The sequence below is a fragment of the Anguilla rostrata genome, chromosome 6 (genome assembly GCF_018555375.3).
Source record: "Anguilla rostrata isolate EN2019 chromosome 6, ASM1855537v3, whole genome shotgun sequence".
In the NCBI taxonomy this organism is placed as follows: domain Eukaryota; kingdom Metazoa; phylum Chordata; class Actinopteri; order Anguilliformes; family Anguillidae; genus Anguilla; species Anguilla rostrata.
Window position 1 is genome coordinate 42,933,450 of NC_057938.1, and position 21,226 is coordinate 42,954,675.

Below are 21,226 nucleotides of genomic sequence, written 5' to 3' on the forward strand. Positions count from 1 at the left end.
ACTCGTTCGCTCTCATCCGAGTGTAAGAACTCAAAAATGTTTTTCTGCGTCTGTGATGTAACCCCAGGCTTCTAATGAGCAGAGCAAACGCAAACAAAAGAAGCCGGACGCGGATGCTAACGGCTACTCCCGCTGCGCGCGCGGGAGCTCTGCTCCTGGCTACGGCGGTTAGCCACGCTCGGTACGGTGCGGTATGGTGCGGTATGGTGCGGTATGGTGCGGTACGGCGTTGCGGCGGTCCCTTACCAGTTTCCACGCTTTTCCTGAGTGAGAACGCCAGCGGTATGCATGGTCTTCCTCCCTTCCCTCGGCTCACCTGCAGGGACACAGAAGGGCGAAGGCCAGGTATCAGACACTCGGCCAGTGCGGCGTCGGTGGGCCGGAGTCCGACTGCCCGTCCGTACCCTGCCCAACTGCCAGCGCACGAGCCTAAACGTTAACAACGGTTTTCCCTGCTCCGCCACACATCGCAGTCTTCAGCTGGTATGCTGTTTATTTTTAAACTCAAGAATTCCATTACAAGTTTCCTTTTTTATCTTTTTTTTTCCCCAGGACTGCTAAATTTAGCCAACAGCGAGGACTAAGGAAAGTGTTTCCCATAAAAAAGTGACACCCCTTATTCCAACGACCTCTGTCAACAAGTTCCACCACTCCCTACACGTGCCGTTGGGTCTCTCTGAGAAAGACCACTAATTATCGGAACAGCCCTACAAACGTAGCTGGGCTCTTGTTACATTACATTACATTACATTCATTTGGCAGACGCTTTTATCCAAAGCGACGTACAAAAGTGCATTTTCATGATCGTAGACAACTGCTGAACACGGGTTCAGTAAGGTACAATTACTTATTTTGTACAGCTATTTCTAGCCGAGAACAATGAACACTATCCTGGTCTAACATCTGCAAAGCCAAACTAGGCAGAAGAATAAGAATAATCTTGTCACCCAAAGAACTGAAGTTAATGCCACACAATCTCCTCGATAGAGTAGGTCTTCCAAAAAAAAAAGAACACCAAAAAAAAAAAAGCCTCAGCCCCCAAAACCCTTTCTCTCTCTTGACCTAGAGACTTTCAGATTTACAACTGGTTGCTCTCAGAACCACATTAGTCCTAAAACACTGAGCGGGCCGGTCGAGTGCATTCACACGCACGTCACTCTCTCCCAAGTTTCTGGAGAGTTTTTTTCGAGAGGCCAAACAAACGGGCCTGTCATATGCTCCCGGGGCCGGCTCACAAAAGGCCGCGGGACGGCCGTGTCATTACCGCGAGCGGCCCTTTCGGAGGGGGCGGGGCCGGGGGCGGGGTTTAAACGCACCGCCGCCTCTTCAGCTCCAGACAGCCGGCTCCTGCCGGGGGGCGGAGCTGCTTTTTTGTCACACGTTTGTCGCCTTTGCGCTCGGACAAGCTGTAGTGAAAGGCTGAGGTGCGATTTGAACCCCCCAAACCCTCACGCATGCATGCGCACACAGACACACACACACACACACACGCACAAACATCTGCAGCCGACTTTTGTGTGTCTCTCCTATAGGCCATCTGCTCCCTGCGAGGGGGGCCCCCTATCCCGGCTTTCTTCGGCCGTACACAGACTCCCACAATGCTTCAGGGCAGCAGAGAGGTCACACTTTGGGGACCAGAATGCATTTGTTTAGCAGGGAGGGGGGGGAGGGATTGCTGCGGCTCTCCTGCCTTCAATACCGACACGTCTATGGTGCATTTGCGCATACAACTGGAGCACTGTGGCAAGAGTGTGTGTGTGTGTGTGTGTGTGTGTGACCATATATCCAAACACTTGTTGAATTAGCCATTTCTGAGTAACAGACCCTAGTCCTTGAACTTCAACTTGAGGAACCACATCTTTAAAAAAACAAATCATTGATGAGGCTGAGGACAAGCCCTTCTTCTCTTCGTTTGGGAGGACACTGGCCTGCTGTTCTGAACTTTTTAAAATAAATAAATATAATAATAAATAAATATGCATTTGTCTCAGGCTGAAAACAGATTGCTTGACAGGAAATGCCCTTCAGTCAGGACCTACCGCTCTCTCTCTCTCGCATCATTCCAAAGCGGCTCTCCTCAATCCCCACCTGTTTACACCACCATTAGCGCCGCCGCGATCTTGATTAACAGCTTTTACGAGGGGCTTTTATGAGTCAGAGCCAGCGCTCTCCTGTCAGCATTCTTCCTAATCAGGAGAAGTACAGTAACGCCGTAAATCATTGCGCTTTCCTGCAGCATTAAAAGCAGGCAACGGACTGTAATCGCGGCCATACGCAGAGCAAGCACAGGACCTCATCAAAAGGAGCTTAGTCCGTGAAATTATGAACTGGATCAAGTTTATGACAAACTATGAACTATAAAAAAACGAGGTGGAGGAACGGTGGACTTAATTATTATAAGACTGATGCACTTGTTTATTATGTGAGACATGGAATCCATTTAAACAGCTGGACGTTCAATAAAGCAAAATCTGTTTAAAGCGCCTTACTCGAGAGTGCTGTGCATCAGCATTTTCCCACCTGAAATTCAAACCTGCAGCCACCTCAATACTGCTGTGTCTGTTTAGGGAAACACATGCATGCAAAATGTGACATTATGGGGTAAAGCCAATATACTTATATCCTCATTTTTGATCACTGTAGCCATTCATAAGAAACTGCAACGCTTGCTAAACAAAAGACTGTGTTGTGTGTCTGCACAGAAGTTACCCAGAAGCAATAGCACATTTCTGCCAACACAAACTCGGCTAAATGTTTTTTTTCCCCGCTGAGAAAGAAAATAGTGTGCTCCGCGATGGCGACATTACTACACAATCACATGACGCCACCGTCCCCGGTTACGATTTCCTTACCCCACCCCCCCCTTCCCCCCCCCAAAACCCCTTCCCTACCGGCTTTCCTGTTTCGCCTGGCCGGCGTTTCTTAAAGGAGCGAGCGCCGCGATCGCACCGCCGCGCCTTTCTAACCGCACAAAGACCGAGGCGAAGAGGTGGCGTGCGTCAACGACCCAGACAGACCACCGCCGCCGCCGCCGACACAGACAGAGGCCCCTGTTTGGGTTAACTTCTGTCTCGAGCGTTTCGTTTAGGAGACTGCGGCCAAGTCAAAAAAGTTTACGTTTAAAAACCTGGACCTCGGCAGTGAGTTTTCTATGCCGCTAAATTCGCCACAGCGTCAGTCTAAAACCCCGCTTCAGAATTATGTCCCTCTCAAAAGAACCTGGAAGTCTCCTGGGCATAAAGTCATTAATCCTAATCTCTCTTCAGCCGAATACAAAAAGCACCGCAGTAATGCTGAACTTTGAGCAAAATAATACATAAATAATGCTAATGCTAATAAATAAATTAGCAGGGCGTGTATCAAATCTGTCTCTCTTCCCCCGTCACCTTCAACTTTCAAAGCAGCAAACAACCAAAAATACCATGCAAGTGTCAGACTGTTCGATCTAAAGCAGCATAAGAATATTGAAAAATTCCACACACTGTGAACTGGCAGTAACTAATGCCCTCATGACACATTCAAATAAATAACCACAAAATCAGTTTGGTCTGGACTGATTCATTGAGAAGATACGTCTAGCTGCACAATAAATTCCACAGACAGTAATAAAGCAGGCTTGGAAGAGGATATTAGAGTGTGATAATTCACAAAATGGCTGTCATTTGCTAAGGAGCAATGCATATTGGAGACTGAAATATGCAAACAAAGACATAATTTGATAGTCTGAAACCAAGAAGCCATGTAAAGGTATCAGTTCCCTACCTGCAGTCTTGAATAAAACAAACAAACACATTGTATCCTTCTCCCTGCTACACTATCCAACAAAGAGAGAGAGCGAGAGAGCGATAAAGAGAGAAAGACAGAGACAGACAGACGGACAGAGAAAGAGAGAGAGAGGGAAATAGAGAGAGAGATCCTCACCTTACTACAGAGCTTTCATCTGCCATGTGTCAGAAGTGCATGCATGGAGAGTGCACTGGCCTCTAATCTCACACTGCACTCTGAGAGCTTGAGCGCAGCTCGGACACACAGTCAGACACACACACACACACACACACACACACACACACACACACACACGCATGCACACACTCCCACACACACACACTGCCACATGCCCAGACCTGTACATGCAGACTCACACACATAGTGTCACATGCAGACACACGCAAACAAGCACGCACACACCCAGACTTAATTGGAGGCTGAAACACACACACACACACACAAATTGGCACAGTCAACGCTCCTGGGGGAAGCACATCTCACCAATCCAGACGCCGGGTTAGTGACTGCCCTCGTGTGAAGCTTAGAGACGGATGGTGTAGGATAAGAGACAGGTCGAAAAGTCAAAGCTTCCCTCGTTTCTTGTGCTTTCTGGCTACACCCTCAGGATAAGCTGGCTGGACTAAGCAGCTCCACACTTCCTGCATGACTACTCTGTTATGATGTCACTAGCGAAAGTTCCCCATGCTGTGTGTTTTGTTTGTGACCTACACCCTCAGAGTCCTTTTTTTGTATTTATGTAATCCACACCCTTAGAATTCAGTGCTTGTGACCTTTACAATTTCCTTCCATTGGTTAAAACAGGACTGCGACGGCCTAGCCAATGTGGTTTTCCACAGGGGGAAATGATGAAACGACTGGGCCAGACTAGGAGCCGTAATGGCGGCAGACCACCGGGGAGATGCACTCAGACTGCTGCTCTCCTTTGACACCGCATGCCACCATAGAGCCAGGAGCAAGACTACCGCACCACACAGCATGCTCATGGCGGGGGGGGCACAGTCGGCAGAAAAACTCAAGGGAGGGAAAGAATGCAGAGGAAAAGAAGGAGAAAGGGAGAGAAAACAGAGAGAAAGAGAGAGAGAGAGAGGGGAGATGGTATTGTCAGCCACAGTGGCACTGCGGTGTTCAGCCCTCAGCCAAGAAATCTAATTACGGAGGGAAGGAGGCAGAGGACATTCTGTGGTACTGACGTCCCTCACGCGGTGACCAAATGTTATGGTTTCCATGCCTCCCTTCCCCCCCCCCCCACACACGTTCCTGCCATGCGCATATTTGAGGTTTGAGAGGGAACCGTGTCCGCGGCGTGCCTCCCTGACGCCACGGCCCGGGGTGCGCCGCCGCCGCACGCGATCGAAGAGCGCCAGACAGCGAGGAAACTCCTTCCCCCTCAGCCCTGCCGCTGCGGATTTACCTCTCTCTAAATCCTCTCCGGCCATCAGGAGGAGGCCCGGGGTTCTACGGTTGCCAGGGGACGGGCCAAATCCCCCCGAGGAGGGGGAGGTAAAAAAAAAAGGGAATAACAGAGCAGGTGTCTGCCTGTTCCGCAAACCCTCCGCCAGTGACAACCGCAATTAATGGTGTCGGGGGGGCCCGGGAACAATCTTCTTTTCACACAATCCTATGGCCCGACTTAGGAGTCCTACAGTATGTGCTCTGGTTTTATATTACATCTTATCACCTCCCGGAGTTTCTGAACGACCGCTGATTACTTCATTAAACCAGGACCTTTGATATGCCGGCGTCTGGCTCGAAATCCAGCCGGAGATTAAGCATCACGGAAGGGGGAGGGGTCAGACCCCACATCGTGCCGTCCCTCCCTAATTACCCCCTGCCCCGCCCTGGTAATGACCCCCCGCGTCCTCTGTCCTCTTTTTCATCTCCGAGGTGCAGGGCCTGTGCGGCAGCCTTGGCGCTCTCTCCTGCTCCTTCGCACCTGCTCTGACGTTACAGGCCCGAGGTAAAAAAGCCGCCATCTTTCCCCATCGCATCGACTCCGTAACATTACAGGCATTTACATTACAGGCATTTAGCAGACGCTCTTATCCAGAGCGACTTACACAACTTTTACATAGCATTTTACATTGTATCCATTTATACAGCTGGATATATACTGAAGCAATGCAGGTTAAGTACCTTGCTCAAGGGTACAACGGCAGTGTCCTTACCCGGGAATCGAACCTGCGACCTTTCGGTTACAAGCCCAATTCCTTACCCACTGTGCTACACTGCGTAACGGCGAGCGTGGGAGGAACGGGGCTGTCCCAACGAGGGAGGTTAGGGGAGGGCGGCGTGCAGCCAGGCCTGGACGAAGAGACAGCCCAACAGCCACCGATCTGGCAGCGCGCTTCTGCCAAGTCACTGCAGCGGTCATCGGGTCGTTACTACTTTGTGTGTCGGTGATGTCATTCTGCTCTCGGTGTTCCGGTATATTCCGCCCCCCAGGAGAGCCTGCTCGGAATGTTCGCCCTCCCCGACTCGCTGCGCGAACCCAGACGGCGCAAGGAGGGCCGCGCAGCGCGTCCGACGGCCCCCGGTTCGAGCGCGTTCCCACGCGCTCGACGCGCGAGGACGACAGCCAGACAGAAAGAGCCCTCTCTGCCGCTCTGAGGAGTGACTGGGGTTGGCGGAGGTCGAAGGAGAAGGACGTGGGGAGGTGGAGGGGTGGGGGGGGGCAGGGGGGGAGCCGCTTCTCATGGGAAAGCAGCGGGGAAGCAGAGATTACAGAGCGCGGCAGAAGCATTAGCGAGAGGGAGGGGGGCGAAAAAAACAGGAGCCGGGCGCCAAGGAGCGGAGAGAGAGAGACTCGCTTTCTGCGCGAGGAAGCCGCCGGTCCACACCTAGCAGCGCCGCGGCTCCGGGACCAGGAAGCCTGACCCGCTTCCTCCCCGGGACAGAGGAGGGCCTTGTGCTCGCTCGGGGCGGGGCCCCCCGATCTGGCAGAGCCCAAAAAAAAAAAGAGAACGCGCCCGGGAGACATTCCAGAGAGAGACGAGACGCCCTTTTCATCCACGCGGCTGCGCTCGTCTGCTCTGGTCTGGCTCTCTCCTCTCTCTTTCGCTTTGACGCGACAAACAAAATTCGGTCGGGTTTGTTTAAAAGCCAGGAGCTACAGTAGGTCTCTCCCTGCGTTCGCCCGCTCTGGTCCGGCTCATTTATAACGCCTGACAGGAAGGGCACGGACAGGAGCACAAATGCGTTATCTGCGCCTTAATTGAATAAGGTCGACTCCCTTCTGTCTCCGTCGCCACCGGTGAAAGTGTAATGATTAATAAAATTAGCGTTTGGCTCACTTGTTACCATATGGCAGGGTTTTGTTGGGGAATAATTAGAGCGCCCTCTTCGCAATCCATCAGTGAAATTGACCAGTTAGTATGTAGGGGAGCAGGAGAGGGGAGGAGGCTAAAAGAAGGGTTGGGACAGCAGGTTTAACATATTCCCCACGCACACCTCCGACCTTCAGCTGCATTAGCACTGCTGTAAAAGAGATCCAGAACTGAAGCCATAAGTTAGCATTTGTGTTTTTGTTCTTTGCGAGTTTGGACTTTGTTTGAAAATTAGCTGCGTGCCACTAAGCGTAGCAGTGATATTCCAACTGAGAAAAGTGAAGAGCAAGAGAGAAAGAGAGAGAGAGTGTGTCTGAGTGTGTATGTGTGCGTCTGTTGTGTATGTGTGTGTGCGTGCGCCAGTTGCGTATGTGTGTGTGTGCGTGTGACTGTTGCGTGTGTGGGTGTGTGTGGGTGTGTGTCTGTTGCGTGTGTGTGTGCCATCTGCGTATGCGTGTGTCTGTTGCGTGTTTGTGTGTGTGTGCGAGCATGAGTGTGCGGTTGTATTGGGGGGGGGGGTCTCTTCATTCACGCTCAGTCGCCTTCATTAACCGCCTCACTGGGGGACCTCTTGCCAGGAGCCGCACACCCCCGGCCCTCTTCTTCTGGCCGAGTGGGGCGCACAAAACATCAAATTATGCGCCATTGTCCCGGGGGACACAAAGGCAGCGCGAGTGCCTAGCTCTGGCCATTATACTCAGCGTCCAGATGCTGCCGCACCCCACCCCAAACCCCCACCGTCCCCCTCCCCCGGGGGCTGGGCCCATCCATCACAGCCCATAAGAACCATTACACACAGAATTCCATCAGGAAGAGCCTGACACACTCACACACTCAGACACCCCAGACATGAACCCAACGGCGCTAATAACAGAGCGACGTGGCTGTGTGTGAGTGTGTGTGTGTGTTTGGGGGGGGAGGGTGGGGGTATGGCTGATGTGTGGTCACATAAGCACAGATGACATTAATGAGGTTCAAGTCATTCCTCTGCTTCTTTCAGACTAAAGAAAGCATATGGTGAAAATGTTTGGAGTGTCTCTGCCATGCTTACATCTGACAAGCACATTGAGAATTAAACTCCATAGAACACTTAAACACATAAACTATCCAGTGCAGAATAAGAAAACCGATTTCAATTGAAGTGGATTAATGAATTCTGTTACACACTACACCATATGATTCGTCTAATGTCTCCCCATGTGCCAAGTCATTGTTTTATTTAGACAATATTCTAATATTTTGTGGACAGTTTGCGTCACTGTACGAACCAGACTCGGCTGGGCCTCATGCCCCTTTTTCCTACTGCACTATCTCTGGCTCCAATTTGCACAAGATGGCGGCACCATCAATGGATGATGTCACAGTGAATTGGTTCATAGATCTTCAACAATCTATGGTCGATTTCCAGTGGTTGTCCCAATGCCTGTCTTCAGAAACTGGACTGTCTCTCAGTGCGGACGCTCATTCTCGACACGCCCGGCTGAGAGCGCGGTCCGCGGGCTTTCCGTTGGCCATATTCGGCACAGTGGGTCAACACCGCATTCTCTGGCGGTCACAGAACTGTGTGCCAGCCTCCCTCCGACGACCGCCAGCTAGCTCCACTTCGGTTCAGTTCCGTTTCCATTTGGTAAACAACCCCAGGGAGACGCCGGGTACAACCGCCATATTCACGGCCGCCCTTCAAACCCCCGCTTACTTTTCCCCCAAAGAAACGGGCGAGGTCCTCCCATTTTTTGGGGCGCACCTGGTTAATGTGCATGTGCGCAAACATTACACGCAGGCAGCGTGCGCACTAATGGGCAGGATGTGGTGGTTCGCGGCTAAGCTTGTGTAAACACGCCCAGCTCCTCCGTGCAAACCTTGGAGAGCTCAAATCAATCCGCCCTCTCTTCTTTCTCTAAGTCCCGCCTCCTCCAGAGACCCCAACCGTTCATTCGAACTAACCCCCATTCTGGGTACAAACGCACTGCTTTAACGCGGCAGTGGGATTTTAAAGGAATAAAACAGGTGTTTTCACTCAAGGAACTGGAGTCGCCATTTTATCAAGGGTGAAAACCGAGGGCAAAAGTGCATTTGTAATAAAATGTTTTGTATAATCGAAGGAAAGTGCAAATGCACTGTATAACAATTACTAAATGAAAGAGCACTGAAGATCACTGAAGTACCTATGGCCTACAACACCTGGAAAACACGTCGCTCTCATCGCTGACTTTTCGCTGATGTGGTATCTCTTTACTGCTCGCTTATCTTGGCTCTCCTGAACAGGATCAATCCATCACTGATTCAGATGCCAGTGATAATATACACTGCTAGGTCCGGGAAACATAAGGTTGCCACCGCAGAACTTTGTTGGTCTTTGTTGCACCGTGTTAACATTACTTCCTGCATGGCTTTAGCACTTCCCTTCTCTTAGCGAGTTATTGTGTTACTTGCCGATGACCTCTCATCGTTTACATTCTGTCAGTTTAATTATGTATTTTGCACCGGGTGGTTGAAACGAAGCAACCTCGCTCAACCTTGCCAAGTAAGGATTGGTGTAAAAGACACTTTGGCATTGTGTCCTTAACATTACCATTTCCCCCACAATCAGACCAGGTCCACACTAAATCTTGGGCTTCTATTTTATCATCATTTTTTGATTGTACCATATTCTCTCAGCAGGCCTAGACTGAAGTCAGTGGGTCGGTGTCGTTTTAACGACGCGGATCTAAAAAAAGAAGGATCGCTCGGGCCTTTTCGACCCGTTCAGTCGGCCGCGATTAAACATCTATAACGCGTCCCCGCGGAGCCGAGGGTTTTCGGGGTGGCTCGGCGCCAGAGGCGGAGCCCAGAAAAAGAAACTCAGGAATTCTGCTGACGAGCTCCTTCTCCTGGAAGCGAGAGGCCGCCCCGACGAAGGACTCCACACACGTGCGCGCTGCCGCACGCACACACACACACGGCGCGCCGAACACAGTCCCTCTCTGTGTGTGCGCGGCAGGGCGAGGCCCGCGAGAGAACGGGCGGAGCCTCGTTTTTTTTCTTTTTTTTTTTAATCGCCAGCCGCTTCCCATCAGCTGACCTGTCGCCCCGTTTGAAAGGTTCGCTTCTTACGGGGTGTGGGAGTAAAAGCGTTGGATGTTACGCGTGTATTTTTTTTAAAGTTTCCGCAGGGGGGGAGACTCTGCAACACAATGAGGTCACACATGGCCACCGTGCCTCGAGAGTCAGCGCGCTGCACTGGGAGCATTAAAAGAGCCTTAAACGGGACGGGGGGGAGAGGGGGGGTCAGGAAACAGGGGGCCCTTCCCCCCCCCCCGCTGTTGGGGAGGGCGGGGCGCGTTCCGCCGTGGGCCCCCAGACCGCTCGCTTCCTTCTCTCGACCCCGTTGCGGGCTTCGACTACCAAGCCGCTTCCTGGCCAAAGAAACAGGAAAGACCCCACTGAATATAGATGAGAATCTGGTTTCTACCAGGTGACAAACCATGTGACCACTGTTGGCCTGAAAACACACACGGTGTTCCAAGCATACCACTGCAAGACAAGAGACCGGCTCTGCAAAGCAGCAGGCGTCCATTTTGGTTCCAACTGCAGGGGCCCCACAACATTAACTTCAGACACAGCGCATGGCCTGAGTTCATGTCATCGCAACTACATTTCCCATAACTGAATTCTAAATTCGTATGTTTTTAAGAGCTACAAAAACTTCGACAAATGCGATCTCCAAGGCAACCAGCTGGCAGTTTCGGTTTCAAGCCAACAAAAGCTGGAAATGGAGAAGTGGACGTACCTGACCGACAGGCTCCTAAGCAACAAAGACAACGATGATCAGTTTGTTTACCTTTTTCTGAGTGTAGAAATTCATTTCTGTTGCAGGGAATGTTACGATGGCAGACAAGAAACCCAAACCTGCCATTTTATCTCATTGTAAGCCCGATGCAAACATATTTCGCAATATATTTTGAAAGGAAAACAGCTGTTGCAGAGTGTCCATGACTGAGAGAGTAAAATAAATCCCAAACAAGCCCCTCTTGCTTATATAATATTATATAAGGAGTAAGGGAGTCTGAGGCCAAAGAGTGTATTTCACTGGGGACCACAAGGAATTTTGGAGGGGGAAAAAAAAAACACACCAGCCTTGTGTTACACAACATATTGGGCAAGACTGAAAAATGGCAGGAGGAATGTTCTGGATCAAGCGAGCGATTCAGCCAGCCCGGGCCAGGATAAAAGAGAGGGGCTGCTGATGGCTGTTTGACATATTCGTAATAGAATTTCAGCGATGTCCGACTGAACGATTCGATAAAAGCGGGTTCAGAGCTGGTGCCGTTCCAGGAAGAGCGGGGAGAGACAGACCGCCATCCGCAGACTGCAGGAGGAAAGGAATCTGAGGGCAGATCCACATAAGTGGTTACGTAACAGGGAACTGCAAAGCGATGTCATAGAAGGATCGGGAACGGAGAGCATAATGGAAACAAAACTTTTTTGGGGAAATGTCGCAACCGAAGGAAATCGGATCCCCATCCAAAGGGAGTCCGGGAAGCCACAACAGCAGCTCTTATGCAACCCGAGAGAGAGAGAGGGAGTGAGGGAGGAAGGGGGAAGAAGGGAGGAAGAATCAAAAGGGAAAAGAAGAGTGAAGAGAAAGGAAACTTTGGGGGGAAGGGAGAGGAAAGGAAAAATGTAGGGAGAAAGAGGGATGGGATAGGAACCATCGTCTCATAAGAGCAAGGCTTTGTTTTAATCACAAAGGCTTGAGTAGCATATCGGACTACAGTGCTATGGGGAGGGCATACAGAATGCACACACACGCACACACATGCACGTGCACAAACACACACACACACACACACACTACCACTGCCTCCCCGTTACAACTTGGCCTGCACCGAGCCTGGAATCCGCCAGAAACAACAGACAAATCCCAACGAAAACCGAAGTTCTGGGGTCAGAAGAGGTCGCACTGATCCTACGCAGGGGTAGCGGAGCCCAATTTTCTCTGTATAAGTTCCTTAATCTTAAGGATTTTAGGGACTGGGGCTCTGCCATTTTTACCCCCGCGGGCTCCACGGAAACAAAGGCCAGCTCTGTCTGGAGCGACTACACGGGGCGCGGGCCGGGGGCCAGAGCCGTCCTCTCCCCCACAACAAGGAAACGCGACCGGGGCCCCCGCCACCGCCACCTGCTCCTCATTTCTACTGTTCCCGCTCTCAGAGCCGGGAACGTCCGTCTGAAAAACAAAGAGTACAAAAAAGAAAAAAAGGAGAAGGACCGTTTAGCCACGGCGAAGCGCTGCCAGAAGTCTCCCCGAAGAGTTTCCTCTCAGCCGGCCGGCCTGCGTGTGTGTGTGTGTGTGTGTGTGTGTGTGTGTGTGTGTGTGTGTGCGTGTGTGTTTGTACGCACGCAAGTCCGCCGCCGTGCCTGTCCACGTGCGGGTCTGTCTGTGTGTACGCGTGCACACGTGCGCTCGCTTCCCTGCCCCAAGTCCGCCCTACTGCTGAGTGTCTGAGCATGTCTGAGTGTCCTTTGTGTGTGTGTGTATGCATGTGAGTGAATAGGTGCGTATGAATGTGTGTGTATATGGGTATACGTGCTTGTGTGCGTTTATGCAAATGTGTGTGTAAACATGCGCATAGGAATGTGTGTACATATGCGTGTGAATGTGTGTGTGTGTGTATGCATGTGAGTGAATAGGTGCATATGAATGTGTGTGTATATGAGTATACGTGCTTGTGTGTGTTTATGCAAATGTTTGTGTAAACATGCATGTGTTGCGTGTGTGTGTGTGCATAGGATAGGTAATGAATGTTATATGCATATGTGCTGTGTGTGTATGCAATGTTGTGTGAAACTGCGTAGAATGTGTGTAAGATGTGTGAATGTGTGTGTCTGTGTGTGTGAGTGTGTGTGTGTGGGGTGGGGTGTTAAGGGGCTGATCATTATTTTAAAAAAGGCAGGGAGGGGGAATAGGGTGGGGGGGGGGCTTGCAGAATATAAGACTCTGTAATTAAAGGAAGCTCTGGCACAGCATGTGACAGGCTAAGATGTCATTCCCTACTATGGTATGGAAATGGGGGATGGGCCTCGAGCAGAGCAGGGCCTCTGCTAATCAAGGGAAGCCTGTGAAAAAGCAGCGGGTTTGACGGGATTATAGCTCAGGGAGGGGGCCCGCGCTCTACACACAACCGTGCTCTTAAAACAGTCCGCCGCTCCTTAGCATTGTTTCTCTCCAGCGCGCGACCACAGCCGCATAGCTGACACGGGGATACGCAACTGCTAACAACCACCTTATAACTGCAGCTCTTTGTCCGCAAATTAGCGACTGAGCGAGACAGACTGTATTTAGGAGACTGTGTTTTCAACGTCTCGGGGGTGGGGGGGGAAGACGAGCTTCCCTCGTGTTTTTCTTGCGTTGATTAACCGCTGGAACTGTCATGATGTCATTCTGGCTAACTGCGACCATAAATGCACAGCGGTCACCAGGAACACCGACCGCACAAAGGGCTCATTAATGGTTATCATATACAAAACTATACAAACTCAATCTTATGGCGAACAGTTCTGAACGAGAATCCATAGCGTTAGCAGGAAATGGAGCGGGCCACCATTTAATTCCGCCATAACGTCATCCGAAATGGACGACGCGCTGGCGCACGGGTTTTTGCTGGGTGGTCATTATCCTACACGGGACCACCGATGCCATCAGATTTACTGTAAAGCATCATTATTAGACCCCGGGGCCCCCGCTGTGGTTTCCCCTCGCCGGTCGGTCGGGCAGACCGTAGGGCGCCTAACCGGGCCTTCTCGCTCCCTCAGCTCCGCAGGGGAAAGCCGCTCTCTCCGCACGGGAAGACGGACGGCTTCGCAAATTACACTCGCGGGCAAATAATAATCCGCATTATCAAAAGCTGTGCGGTAAACCTTTCCTATGTGGAAATATCGGGCAATATGTAGGGGGTGCACGTCCTGCGCTGACAGGACGGAACCGACCAATAGAGCCACTTGGCCGGGCCTGGATGACAAAATGGCCGCCCGTCAGGTCTTGATCACCTCATTCAACCTTTTCCAGTTTTTGAAAAGTCTGAATGTCCTGTTTCTTGTTTGCCTGGTTTGCCTTGAGTTCCGGCAGTTCAGAGGCATGAGCGTGAAAGAAGAGCGGTGGTGCAGTGACTGCTGCGGAATTGTGGGATTGGGAGGGCTGGACATCATTGTCATGCGACGGAAAAAACGTAAACGCAAAAATGTCCGTTAGGCCACAATGTGCACAAGGCTAACGTACTGTAGCGCTGTTGCGTAAAAATAAACTGAAACCATGTCATGGTTGGCGTGGTTATAATTATGAGTCATTCCTGGCAGCTCTATTCTCAGTCATTAACGTGCCCACATACTGAGAGCAAGACATGACAGTGGTGCTATGCTATCGGACGCTAACAGAGCACTCTGTGTCAAACAGCACCTAGGATGTCTTTCTTATTTCAATAAAGTAGCTGATTGCTTCCAAGTCAGACATTATCTGAGCACAAAACACCGAGCTCAACATGGCACAACTCAGAGTAACGATGTCGCACGAGTGCTTCAAACCGCCTGGTGTCGAAGCACCTAACTAAGCTCTGCAATAGACATCAATTGTAACTAAAAGCATATAAATCAGATTACCATACATACATAACTATGTGAGCTAGACACAAAATATAAATAGATAAAGAGTACAATTACTATTTTTCTGTCAATGTATTTTATAGGTATATTAGTTGTGCGTTAATTTCAGGATGAAAGATCAAAAACTGCCTGATGTTAATTTTTTTGTGTTACAGCTGAAAGGGAAAACACAAGATACAGGGCAAATTCACAATATGACACTGTTAAAAACCTTAAGACATTTAGGCTGCTGGTCAGTAACAAGAAACACTTCAGCCCTTCAACAGTTCTAAGCAAATGGCTGAGAAGCAAATGGCAGAAGTCATTCAGACCCCTTTTGGTTTCCCCTGGGAGTCTTTGAACCTATAGCTGCCAGTCCCTTGTGATAATGGAGCACTGCAATATCCTGTAAATATGTGGAAAATATGTAGTGGTAAATACACTTCACAAAAATGCAATAAAAAAAATATTCATGGCAATATCTGAAAGCAGAGGTAATTTGCCTATTTAACTATCTATTGTTAAATGTTGATACTGCATGTGATTTCAGTATACTGGCAACACGCTATTTTTGCAGGGGCTACGCCATCTTCAATTTCTCAATATTGAGCACTTTCAGGCTGCACCTGAGAGGCATTACACAAATAACATGCGTTATAATTAATATGGACATAATGGCCCTTTAGCAGCGGGAAAATGGCGGCTTTCCGCTCTTAATCTATGACTCACTGGAGGTCATGGTAACACACCATCACCAGTGTAACAAAGATGCTCACTGGAGACATGATGTTCCACTCTCTCAAACTCATGTGCAAAGGCACCCTGACTGACCGCCATGTGACTGCGGGTCAAAATGCGTGTCTATGTGTGACCCGGTCACGTATAGACATGGGATCTTCACACAAAGTTTTCTGAAGGAGGGAACAAGGAAGCAGGCCGTTACGAAAAAACAAAGAGTAAACTCTGCCCACATTTCTCAGATGCGCAAAATCCGTGATGATTTATCTCGGCCCGGTAACACTGACACTGTTCTTCTAGTTGAATGAGACAAAAAAAAAACCGAAAACTTCCGGCATTCAAGTGAAAACGGAGGCCGAAGAAAGTGCACATTCATACTCAATTTGAGGCAGATTCAGCGACAGGCGGATTCTGTGGAGGAGAACCTGGGTGTAATCACCAAAACCTTACCGTACCAGGACGTTCGGAACACGGCAGCCAGTCGTATCAGAGGCTGCTTCCAGCAGGAATAACCCGCGGAGACCGTATCAGCACAGCGCCGACTTTCTCTGTGGCGTTAGCCCCTCGGTGAATCTAATCGAGCGTATTTTCGCCCGTTCGGGCTACACGTTTCCTTTGACCCAAAAACAATCAATGGGCCCCCCCCCCTCCCTCGCCAGACGCCGGGCGTGAGCCTGGCTGGCTGAGAGCTACAAAAGCCAAGACGGCCAAGCCTATCGCATTCCTAGATCAAAAAACGGAGGGTGGGGAGTGGGGGGTGGGTGGGTGGGTGGAAAAGCCTGCTTGCACGAGAAAATGAAGGTTAATTGGGTGGAAAATCTCACAGACATTCCACACCGCGGCGGCTGCGCCAAACAGAGAGCCCTTCTTCTCTGCCGACCCTACAAAGACTCCAGGGCTCTTTCAATCCGGTGTGCGTTCTGCAGCTGGCCTACGAACCTGTGGCCACATCCACTGCACTGCAGGAACAAAGCAGGTTTAACCCTTTCGATTCCGCAAACTGCTCCAGTCCTTCTTCGCCCCCAACAGTTTTTGCTCTACGCAGAAAAAATGATAGGTGCGTTAATCTGCTAGAAAACATGGCCACCTTATAGCGACATAGCAAACAAATGATTGGCTACAGGTAGAGCGATGACACAAGCTGAATTCCTTGTATCTCAGAACAACCACACGTCTCTCATCACACCAACTCGGACAAAAATACAGTCTTCTCATAATGTTACTGGGAAGTTTCTGTAACGTCGCAGCAATGTTCTCACATTAGAAAAACTCCCCGGCGACGTAGCGAGAACGTAGTAAGAGCGCTGTCGGCGGGTTCCACAGCAGCTGCTGCTCCCCCCGCAGCTGTGTTTGCTTTTCCAATGGGCTTTTGCTGGAGATGGATTAACTACATCAGGCTGGAGGCAGGAGACCATGGTATGGACACTCCAGTCCAGTTCTGGACAGAGCCGAGTGAATCAATCACGCTTTCTGCAGGCGTGGCCGCTAGCGAGATGCTAACTCATTCAACAAACACCAGCAAGAAACGCAGGTGCACAGCCCTGACCCGTGACCTGACCGCTTCCACTTCCTCTTACCCATCCTCGGGCTGAAGACACATGCACGCACACACATGCACACGCACATGCAAGCCCGCACACAGACACGCACACACACAAGCACGCACAAGCAAGCGCACACGACACAACCGTCCTACGCTTCCTGTGTCTGAGCGATAACAAATTTAGCAGCGGCAGAGTCTGGAACTCGGCGTTCGAACGTTCAGAACGACTCCAGCTGCGCCCGCATTACCTGCCGCTCGGAGCCCGCGGAACGGCGGGGCATTTTCACGGATAAGGCCGGATGTACGAGCAAGCGGATGCAGACACGGCGCAGGGCTAATTTTACATCGCCGGGATAAAAATACACCTGTAATCACCCGGCTGCTTGACCGGAGAGCTGCAGAACCGCGAGGGCCAGGCATCTCTGCTCAACACAGGGGGTGAGGAGGAGGAGGAGAAAATTGGCCTCTTTCAGGGAAAAAAAAACCATCCTGAAAATCATACACTAATACCGATCACACAAGCTGGCATCCTGCAAAGCTCAGTACTAGCAGTATAAAACCACTCCAGTCCCCATGACCATAAACCTAAAGTTTTATCTACTGCCTTGTACGTGACAAATCGCATAAACTGGCCTACCTGCTATAAGCTGTCACTACTAAGTTTACACACTGTTTACAGATGAAGAAACGGCAAGCTATACAGACCTGGGATCTCGCCCCCGACTCCCTCTGACAGGGTCCTGAAGCATTGTGGAGACCGGACTGCCTTCAGCGGGGTGTTCGAGCGCAGTAAACAAACGGCGGGCGAACAGAACACCTCGCCGAAATTGGCCCGGAGCGTATCCATGGCAACGGCCGGCCGCTGTGAGGTCAACGGTCGCCAGAAGGCTAAATGAGAGAGAGAGAGAGACACCCTCCGCTCGCACGGGCGACTCCCATGCTCATACAAATCTGAGATATTTATCACCCGGATTCATAATCTAATAACCGGCTCATTAGCACCTGTCAGCTGCATTCGCCTCCCCCCCCCCCCTTTTTTTAATCAGCACTTTCTTCTACAAGCCACATCAGCTGTCCAGCGGCCGTGACACGAGGGGATATAAAACTATTTAAAAGCAGCTTATTAATCTTTTTAAACACCTCCGCGTGTCGTTCAATGGGTCCCAGGGAACTGAACCCGAAATGAACCTTTTTCCCCCCATCTGTTCGCTCGGGAAACATCTTCCAGATGAACACGGTCTTTATCTGCAACCAATTCTCAGACCCACAGGTGTTCAGACAATTGAAGGCTGCAATCGTTTCAAAATCTCAACAAAAAAAAACCCATTAAAAGGTGTTTTGACCTATTAGGCACACACAGAGAACGATATAGTCTATTTGTCACCATTGTACGTGATCTAGAAGTCTCAACATCACAGTTGAATACAGTTGTATATTACAACAACCAGTCATTCAAAAAGCTAGAAGGATACAGACATTATAAAGCAGTGCAAACAAAAATAAAGTCATGGAGTTGCGGTGTGTTTTTTCATGAAAAAATCAATTGAAAGCCAATTGAAAGTAGGTACGTCACATTCAAACAGTACTTGGATGAATATTGGTCAGTAGGGACCAATTTTAATTCTTAATAAATAAATAGATTCCATAAAAATAGATCACTAAATCCTGTGTGAATACTTGTACAAGACCACACGTCTCCGTGGGAACAATGAGCCTTACGCCAATTAAGTGCAGGCACAAGAGATCCTTTGATTTGCCGAGATGACCGCCGCACACCTGACAGTCCGCTTCCTCTCGGCCTTCATGCCCCGGTAAAGAAGGTCGCCGCCCCCTCACTGGCAACGTGGAACGGGAGCATTGTCCAGAGCCGAAGGCATATCAGGGGTTCCTGCAGCCCTCTCCCCCGTTTCATCCCGGCCCTCTGAACACAAAGAGCAGCTGGCGCATGCAGGAGGCGCCCCGCATCGCCGGGGAAACCTCGTTACCGCGATCGTTACTGTCACCGAGCAACCGGGGGAGAAATCGCCCGCTCCTTTCACAGGCGGCACGTGTCCGCCAGGCAAAACTTCCTCTGCTTTCGGACCTTGCGGCGAACCTTTTATGAAAGCGGCAACGGCGTTTTTTGGATTAAAGAAAGAGAAGGCCGCGCGTTTGCCTGTTCTCTGCGGTTCTGTAGTGATTGAACGCAAACAGGGAGGCCATGGAAGGAACCAGAAAAGGAGCAAAGCCCTAATCTACTGCTGGCTGGGGGTCATGTAAGGAGACTATAGAGAACAATATTGTATAGGAGAGTTTCCATGGTGAACCAAAAAAGCAGAGAGAAGGCCCAATATTGACTCTGACTCTCTCTGAGAAAAAAAATTTAACTAGTAAAAACAAAGGAGCATATTGCTCTGTGTAGACAAGCATTTTACAGCAGCCCGCAGAAACCAGTATCACATTTTTTCAGCTTGGTTTACGATGCAGTGAGAAATAATAAAAAGGCTCCCTCGTTCTTACACAGAAAATAACAAAGTTCCATAAGCCCCTTCTTCTGAAAAAAGGTATTCAGACGCGAGAAAAAGACTGACTCTCAGTCAAACTTCGAAAATTTGAAAGAACTCAGCCATGCAACGTAAACAAGGTTGAACGGCCCTGGACAACAGCCAAACACTACCGAAATATGAACCGCGCTCCTGCACTATTGCGGCGCAATGCTTGCCCGCAATCTTACAATAATAACAGTCACGATCAAGCGAGCTGATGTCAGTGACCGAAAGTGAGATTTCAGGTCGAATGAGCTACATTTCCGTGATTGCCAGATTTCAATAGCCAGCAAAAGTTCACGCTCAATCTGAGCCAAACAATAGTCAGATTGGCCGCACTCAAGAGATAGCATCGACCGCCTCGCAAGGGAAATTTCCTGTGCTGAAAATAATGGAGGAGCTGGAATGCTCCACTGCTTACTCATTCCAAGAAAATAGTACATTGCAGCTTAAGAGGTACCTGCCAGAACATACGCTTGCCAGTGAGTGAAGTATCTTTGAATTATCTTTGTAGATCAGAACCCTGCGGCTAATGCAGGGTCCAGTACGAAGCTCAGGCCTGAAGGAGTCGCGTCAGTGAGGCTGTACCACGAAGCTCCGTTTCCATGGCAGAGCGTGCTCCGTGCCCAATGGCATGCCCGGGCCCTCCCGCCGCACTGCACTGTTTGCTCTGGCCACTTCCACCCTCCACGGCTCCAGAGGTCCTTTTGTGCGCACTTTATGCCTCTGGCACCCCCACACTCGCCCTGACGGCTGCACCGTTTCCACAACAACAAAGAAAGGAGGGACGCGGGGCTGTTAAATCACTTAAAAACAAGACGGCCACAAAGATGGGCGCTTACTGGGAGAATTAGAAGGATTTCTTGCACCATAAATTAGTGGAAAGAAACAAAAAAACTGTAATAAAAGTCTCGGAAAACCAATATTGTCGAGAGGATACACACCTCATAATGCCCTCCAGACTGAATACTCACTCCACCATTGAACGCACTCCCATCGAGCTGCAGTGTAATTGTATACATTGAACAGGGGGCAGTCCTGTCATAATGAATTTATAAAAAGTACTGAACAGTCCTTAGGGGTGTTAGCCATTGTTGGCAGAAACAAATGGCCTCACGCATTCTGACTAGGAAAAGTCCCCAGCCGAACTTGTAGCTCCATCTGAATGAAATTAAACTGTAATGTGCGTCTGAGACACCAATTTACATTTAGGCTAATTCAAAGCACTAGGCTATAGTCAGTGCATTCAATACGAAAATTAATTTGACTTCCATTCCAGTTTTCCCTCTTTGGGCAAGTATATAAATTATGTTTTCTTTTTAATATGGTCTCTGCTCATGACTGTGAAAGTAAGGCATACCGACTCATTCATGAAATGTGGTGCCTTTGCTGGGAAAGTACACAAAACAGCCTTAAACAGTTTAAAAAGTTTAAAAGTGTTTGATCAGCAGATGGTGAACTAGTGTGTGCTCAGAAAATCTGACCATAAAATGAGCTAGACAGAGCTGCTGTTCCCTGAGAAAAATATATTATCTTAGTCACTCCAGAAAAAAATTGGGATAAAGATACAAATTGGTCAGTGATATTTGTAAGACACCTTCTTTTCATAATATTATGCAATATCATAGCAAAAGAAAGACTCTTTAGGAAAATTTTGGTCAACACCATGAATATTTTTGAATTTTTTACAT

General features: G+C 49.7%; 1 protein-coding gene across 2 annotated transcripts in view; it reads right to left on the reverse strand.

Annotated features, from left to right (window-relative positions):
- The window catches only part of LOC135257271 (rho guanine nucleotide exchange factor TIAM2-like), a 58,433-nt gene that overhangs the window by 34,818 nt on the left and 2,389 nt on the right, over positions 1–21,226 (reverse strand). The window contains exons 1-2 of one of the 2 annotated variants that reach the window (XM_064339843.1): positions 4,270–4,589; positions 247–316 (exon numbers count right to left, since the gene is read on the reverse strand). The gene's annotated coding sequence lies outside the window, so the exon portion shown is untranslated. Of the gene's footprint in view, positions 1–246; positions 317–4,269; positions 4,590–21,226 lie in introns of those variants that run through there. The other variant, XM_064339842.1, reaches the window with a different exon arrangement.